The 7,810-nt window shown below is 41.9% G+C and overlaps 1 protein-coding gene across 9 annotated transcripts in view; it reads left to right on the forward strand.

Annotated features, from left to right (window-relative positions):
* LOC141191559 (uncharacterized) overlaps positions 1 to 7,810 on the forward strand; it is a 211,822-nt gene that overhangs the window by 116,584 nt on the left and 87,428 nt on the right. The window lies entirely within an intron of this gene.

The following is a 7,810-nucleotide window of genomic DNA, read 5'->3' on the forward strand; positions in this document are numbered from 1 at the left end:
GGATCGGTATATCTACCCATTGTGTTCAGAGGCGTTGCTTGAGATTTGTTAATGTATATGTAATACCTCTCTGTGCTGTGACATTCACACCTGCCCACCTGTGGTTTATATCTATATCTATCTATCTATCTATCTATCTATCTATATATATATATATATATATCTTGTTTGTGTCTCTATTTTAATTCTGATATTTTAATGAATTAAATCAAATGCCATCTTCTAATTTATATCCTTTGTATAAACCTATATTATATTCATCTGGGAAAGTACCTTTTCTGTTTTCTACCTTTACAAACTGATTACGCTATTGCTTGATCACATTATAAGTGACCTGCTTTATCTCCCTCTTCACAATATTGCGTCCTGGGAAACATCTTCTTCCTTCCTGCAGCGGCAATGTTCCCTGATTCAGCAGGTCCTGAGCTGGTTTCAGCCTGTTTTGAGCAGCCGGCGTTGGATCTGTAATCATCGCAATCTCTATCTCCCAATTCCTGAAACACCAAATGATCCTGCTGCTTAGTCCGGGATTCAGCTGCTGAGATTTCTGTTATATATATTCCTCTAAGGTCGGCCTTCATGGCTTCCCATACATAGAAAATAGAAGTTGTATTTTTATTAATCACAAGATTCTCCTTTAGTTTCCCATCAATTTTCCCCTTAAGGTCTATAACTTGCAACCAAAAGGGGTTAATTTCCCTGTGGGTCTGTACTGCATTGGGAGATTAAGCTTAGGGAGACACAGAGGAGAATGATGGGATAGCGCTCTGGGCAGGAGCTGATGTCAGATATAAGACCCGGCATCCGTTCATTTCCAAGAGACAAATCCATTCTCCACAAAGAGGAGAATGTGGACGAGAAGCAGGAGTGTTGGTATACATTAGGACGACCGGCTCTCCAAAGATCAATTACAGCTGTCTCCTTAAGTAAGTGACCAAAAGGAGTACAATTGCCTTTTACCCTCTTAGCTTCATGTCTCCCTCTATCCCAGAGAGAGTCCGGTATATTATTAATGTCCCCTATTATAATATAGGGGGTGTGCGAGAAACCATCAATAATAGAGAGAATTTTGTGTATGATTCTACTGGAATATGGTGGTGGTATGTAGATAGAGATTAGTAATAGAGACTTAGTAATAACTTACAGAACAAACATCCGTACTGACCCTCTGTATCTATTTTTCACTATAAGACCCTCACATTGTGCACTAGGGTGTACTAATATACTGACTCCCCGAGAGTATGGAGAGCGCGTGGAGTGATAGTCGCCTGTAACCACTTCTCGTTTAGTAGGTGAAGTTTTTGAAGAGGTAAGATGTGCTTCTTGCAGGAAAATCAAAGCAAGTTTTTCCATCTGAAGATACTGAAAGATCACCTGTCTTTTAAAACTAGAAGAAAGACCCCTTACATTCCCGCTATTGCCACGGACCCCGCCATATATAATCAAATAGATAAACGAAGGCTCAGTCACTGTTGAATGTATGGGAGAATCCCACCTACAACTTAAGTCTCCTTGGAGGATGATTCAACCCCACTTAGACATAAAACAGTGATATAATCATAATAGAACCTGAAGAAAACAACATTTGTAAAGAACTGTCCAACAAGCAGCAACACACTTCTTCCCATATACTCACAGATCATCGTATTTCTGAAGAATTGGGGTTTGTACCACAGGATCTTCAACTTGTAACATCCCGAATTTGATCCCGGTGTATTTGCCTCTCATTCATATCAACCCAGTGAAGGACTTCTTTTGAATAAAGCCCACCCTTAATTTGGCAGGGAATATCATTGACTATAGAACGTGCAGATCTCTCAGATGTTTTTTGATATCAAGTAATCTGGCTCTTTGTTTCTGTACTTCTATAGAGTAATCTGGAAAGATTGAGATTTTGGATCCATTAATTATTAGATCTGGGTGATCCCTTGCCTGCCGCAGGATAATATCTCTGTTCTGATAGTGTAATGTTTTAGCCAGCACAGGTCTTTGTGGAAGCCCAGGAGGAAGAGGACGGGTTGGCGCCCTATGAGCTCATTCTACAGCCTATAGGGGGTTAAGGTTTCAGGCCCAATTTTTAATTTCCTCCAGTTTTCAAAGAATTCAATAGGAGAAGAGCCTTCTATTTTTTTTCAGGCACATCAATAAGTGGTATATTATTGCATCTTGATCTATTTTCAGGGTCATCTGCTTTGCCAGCAGTGCAGATATTTGCTGTTCTACAAGCCTGTTTTCTTTGCTCATATCGGCTATCTGATCCTCAGGGGCGCTGACTCTGCCTTCCACTGCCCCTGCTGTTTTGTATTCTCTGCAGTTTGCGACGTATATCTGCTATCTCATCTTTAAGACCACCAAACTGTACATTCAAAACAGAGAGGATTTACATGTATGTCATCTTGGTGAAGATTAGGCTGTGGGGCAGTGAGTACTGTGCCACATGCAGTTTCGCTGACTTTTCACCCCTTCAGTAATGCAGCTGCTTCTCCCATCTCCTCTTCACCCCACTCCTCTGCTCCAGAGCCTATGGACAACTACGGGGTAGCTGCTATAAGAAGGTCACCGTCACCTGCTGAGACCTGTGTTTCTGTGCAGGCAAATCACTCCAGCCTGACCACCACTATCCTCCTCCTTGTCTCCCTTGCTCAATCTGTCTCCAGCGTGACAACCGTGGTGTCATCTTGGAGCTGAGAGCCGCTTCTCCTGCAGTCTTTCTGTGGCTTTCCCTGGTCATTTTTTTTTCCTGGAGCAAAGTACCTCCACACTCAGCAAGATATGACACAGTTCTCTATATTTTCCATCTATTGGGAGGGCACTATATGGAGATTGCTTATTATATATAAATACGAAAAAAAACTACAAAAAACTAAGTCTCTTTATTACTCACAGGATACTAAGGCTGGAACGCTATTAGCCAATAGAGTAAAAACCCAAGCGATTAAAGCTAAAATTCCCTTTCTCAAGAAAAGCCTGAATCAATCATAACTGTTCATAACTCCATTCCCATAGGTGGAGAAGAGTGAATATTCATTCTCTTTAGTAGCAGGCACACGTGTTCAACGAGCAGCAGCAGCCAGCTACAGCTACTGCCTGTGCCCCGCTCCTCCGCCGCCGTCCCCCCCTCCACAGTCAAAATGTATTATCCGAGCTATAAGATACACCCCCCACTTTCCTCCAAAACTTTGGAGGAAAAAAGTGTGTCTTATAGTCCAAAAAATATGGTACCTTTTAGGTACAGTGCAAAGGTCAGAAGGGAAGAAGCACCATATTGAAGTTCAGATTTTGTTGTACTGGTTTGAGGGTACCATGTCACTTTGGCAGAGCCGGTGAAGTGCCAGAACAGCAGACCCATCCCCATAAGAGACCCCATTTTACAAACTAAACTTATTAATGAATTCCTCTAGGGGTGCAATGATCAAATTGACACCACAGGTGGGTCACAGAATTTATACCATTGGGCAGTGAAAAAAAAAAAATTACATTTTTACCACCAAAATTTAGTGTTAGCCCCAGATTTTACATTTTCACAAGGGGAAATGGCAAAAATGGCACCAAAATTTGTCCCACAATTTCTGCTGAATGTAGAAATACCCCATATGTGGCTGTACAGTACTGCTTAGCCATACCGAGACTCGGGAGGGGCGGATCGCTATTTTCCTACTGGAGCACAGATTTTCCTAGAATAGTTTGCGGACTCCATATACAGAGCCCCTTACTGCTAGAAAAGCAGAATCCCCTCTCAAATTACCCTATTTTGGAAATGATAACCCCTTTTGGGAATTTATCTACAGGTGTAGTGACGATTTTGACTCAATGGGTGTTTTCCAGAAACAAGCAGCAGTGGATGTTGCTGAATGAAAACTGCAAACTGCCATTGTATTCCCCAGTACGGTGTAGCGCCCATACATTGTGCCCAGCTCGTGCTTCTGGAGACATGCACCCTTAAATTAGGCGGGTTGTCATCACTACAGAAATGACAAACATACAGTTATATGAAAAAGTTTGGGCACCCCTATTAATCTTAAGCTTAATGTTTTATAAAAATTGGTGTTTTTGCAACAGCTATTTCAGTTTGATATATGTAATAACTGTTGGACACAGTAATGTTTCTGCCTTGAAATGAGGTTTATTGTACTAACAGAAAATGTGCAATCTGCATTCAAACAAAATTTGACAGGTGCATAAGTATGGGCACCCTTATCATTTTCTTGTTTTAAATACTCCTACCTACTTTTTACTGACTTACTAAAGCACTTTTTTTGGTTTTGTAACCTCATTGAGCTTTGAACTTCATAGCCAGGTGTATGCAATCATGAGAAAAGCTACTTAAAGTGGCCACTTGCAAGTTGTTCTCCTGTTTGAATCTCCTCTGAAGAGTGGCATCATAGGTTCTGTCAAATGATCTGAAAACAAAGATTATTCAACATAGTTGTTCAGGGGAAGGATACAAAAAGCTGTCTCAGAGATTTAACCTGTCAGTTTCCACTGTGAGGAACATAGTAAGGAAATGAATGGAAGAACACAGGGATAGTTCTTGTTAAGGCCAGAAGTGGCAGGCCAAGAAAAACATCAGAAAGGCAGAAAAGAAGAATGGTGAGATCAGTCAAGGACAATCCTCAGACCACCTCCAGAGAGCTGCAGCATCAACTTGCTCCAGATGGTTTCACTGTGCATCGGTCAACTATACAACGCACTTTGCACAAGGAGAAGCTGTATGGGAGAGTGATGCGAAAGAAGCCGTTTCTGCAAGCACGCCACAAACAGAGTCGGCTGAGGTATGCAAAAGCACATTTGGAGAAGCCAATTTCTTTTTGGAAGAAGGTCCTGTTGACTGATGAAACCAAGATTGAGTTGTTTGGTCATACAAAAAGGTGTTATGCATGGCGGCAAAAAGACACAGCATTCCAAGAAAAACACTTGCTACCCACAGTAAAATTTGGTGGAGGTTCCATCATGCTTTGGGGCTGTGTGGCCAATGCCGGCACCGGGAATCTTGTTAAAGTTGAGGGACGCATGGATTCCACTCAGTATCAGCAGATTCTTGACAATAATGTTCAAGAATCAGTGACAAAGTTGAAGTTACGCAGGGGATGGATCTTTCAGCAAGACAATGATCCAAAACACCGCTCCAAATCTACTCAGGCATTCATGCAGAGGAACAATTACAATGTTCTGGAATGGCCATCCCAGTCCCCGGACCTGAATATCATTGAACATCTGTGGGATCATTTGAAGAGGGCTGTCCATGCTCGGCGACCATCAAACTTAACTGAACTGGAATTGTTTTGTAAAGAGGAATGGTCAAAAATACCTTCATCCAGGATCCAGGAAATCATTAAAAGCTGCAGGAAGCGACTAGAGGCTGTTATTTTTGCAAAAGGAGGATCTACTAAATATTAATGTCACTTTTCTGGTGAGGTGCCCATACTTATGCACCTGTCAAATTTTGTTTGAATGCAGATTGCACATTTTCTGTTAGTACAATAAACCTCATTTCAAGGCAGAAACATTACTGTGTCCAACAGTTATTACATATATCAAACTGAAATAGCTGTTGCAAAAGCACCAATTTTTATAAAACATTAAGCTTAAGATTAATAGGGGTGCCCAAACTTATTCATATAACTGTATAGATGCTAAATGTGGTTTAGGCACACTGGGGCTCAGAAGGGAGGTGAGTACTTGGATTTGGGAGCGCAGAATTTACTGAATTTCCTTTGGGGGGGCGAGGAGCCATAGCGCTCTTCCAGAGCCTTTGTACTACCAATAACGTGGAAGCCTCCTATATTTCCATTGACAGATGACGGACCTGAGTAGGGACTCGCTTTTTTATGGATTGATTTGAAGCATTTTTTGGGAACATTTTACATAACATTTGGGATCACATTTATCCTGCGCTCTACGCTGAGCCCTTATATTGGGGTTTCCATGTAAATCTCCGAGAGACATGATTCAAATGAAACCCAGAGGGACCCATTAACTAAAAGGAGGCAGCAGAGTTACTCTGAACTCAGTCTGGCCTCAGTTCAGTGGTGTCCTTTTTTTCAGAAGTGCACAAAACTGTGGCAGACTTCGCTTTTATGCACACCTAAAAAGAAGGACACCGCCGGATCACAGGCCGAACGGTGTCCACAGTGCCTCCTTCTGCCTCATTGTAGGGAATCTTCTGCCAGGGGTTCTGTTTGAATCACGTATTTCAGAGATCTACACAGAAACCCTGGGTGTAACTCTGCGTGCTCAGCACAGAGTGCAGGATAGATGTGTACGGAGCCTTACTGAGATCTTTGGGAGGCAGAATGAACAAATCAGCAGCAGCAGTGTACTGTCACACACTAAAAGACGCTATTTATTGTAAAAACTAGTTTTTTTATCGCCATATTTTGAGAACTATAATTTTTCCATATTTCTGCTAGCAGAGTAATGTAAGGGCTTGTTTTTTGCGGGACAAACTGACGTATTTATTGGTACCATTTTCGTACACATGACATTTTTGATCACTTTCTATTCCGATTTTTGGGTGGCAGAATGAACGAAAAACAGCAATTCAGGAGTTGTTTTTTTTAAGCCATTCAGAGTGTGGTAAAATTAATAAGGCAGCTTTTTCTTCGGGTCGGTACGATTACAGTGATACCACATTTATGATACCATCTTTTTTTTTGCTTTGACGCTTTTACCCAATGATACAAACTATTTTATAGATAAAATAATTATTTTTGCATCACTTTATCCTGAGAGCTGTAACTTTTTTATTTTTAGGCTAAGGGAGCTGTATCACGGCTTATTTTGCCAGACAAGATGATGTTTTCAGCGATACCATTTTTCTTTACATTCGTCTTTTTAATGGCGTTTTAATCCACTTTTTCTTGATCGCAGCATTTAGGGGTTAAAGTACTGGGAGTGGTGTGGGCACTGCTCTTGTCACTGAGTGCTGGGTGTCAGCTGTCAGAATTAGTTGACACCCGGCGGCGATCATGCGCGCACAGTACCTACCGACCTGAACGTATGGATACATCCAAGGTCGTAAAGGGTTAAGAACCATCTGAGATAGACTTAGACACTAACAAAAAAAGAAGAATATCAGTTACACTAACTAAAACCACAGATAGACTAAACAAAAAAGAAAAAACAACCTTAAAGACAAGGAAGACAAATAAGAGGTCAATTATGTGACCTACTCAACCTGAGAGGCAGAAAACAGGATCTCAGTGGAGAGTATTTTGTCGATGCCGAGATAGGCCAAATACATGCCTAGGTCACCTCAGCCGTCTTTTCCTTTTTTCTGGAAGGGACGGTTTGCCAGTCATTCTCCCTGCCTCGTGGGTTCAAATTTTCCTCTTGAGGATGATCTGGGATGTTGAGGTCCCTTCGTCTCAGTAGGTCTCTACCCTCTTCGTATGTTGTGATGGAGTGCCAGGCATTGCTGTGGTTAATGAGGAGATATAAGGGGAAGCCCCATCTGTAAATGATCGAGTTCTCCCGGAGACTAAAGGTAATGGGGACAGATTCCTGCAAAAGCGAAGGCTAGTAGAGGACACATCAGAGAAAATCTTCACTTGGTTGAAGGTTTTGGGGAGTTACCCTTTCCTTCTTGAGCAGAAGAGCAGGTACTCTTTAACATGAAAGAAGTGGATTCTGGTTAGGACATCCCGTGGAGCAGTCTCTGGAAGGTGTTTAGGGCACGGGACCCTAAGGCTTTGTCAATAATCATATCATGGCTGGAGCAGTCTGGTTATCATACCTGGGTAATGGGACAGTGCTAAATAAGGGCACGGGCTGCCAGTGCACTGCAGTCAAGGGGCAATCTTCTTCAGCT

Source organism: Phyllobates terribilis, unplaced genomic scaffold (genome assembly GCF_046119375.1).
Source record: "Phyllobates terribilis strain yellow unplaced genomic scaffold, ASM4611937v1 Scaffold_47__1_contigs__length_9908305, whole genome shotgun sequence".
NCBI lineage: Eukaryota > Metazoa > Chordata > Amphibia > Anura > Dendrobatidae > Phyllobates > Phyllobates terribilis.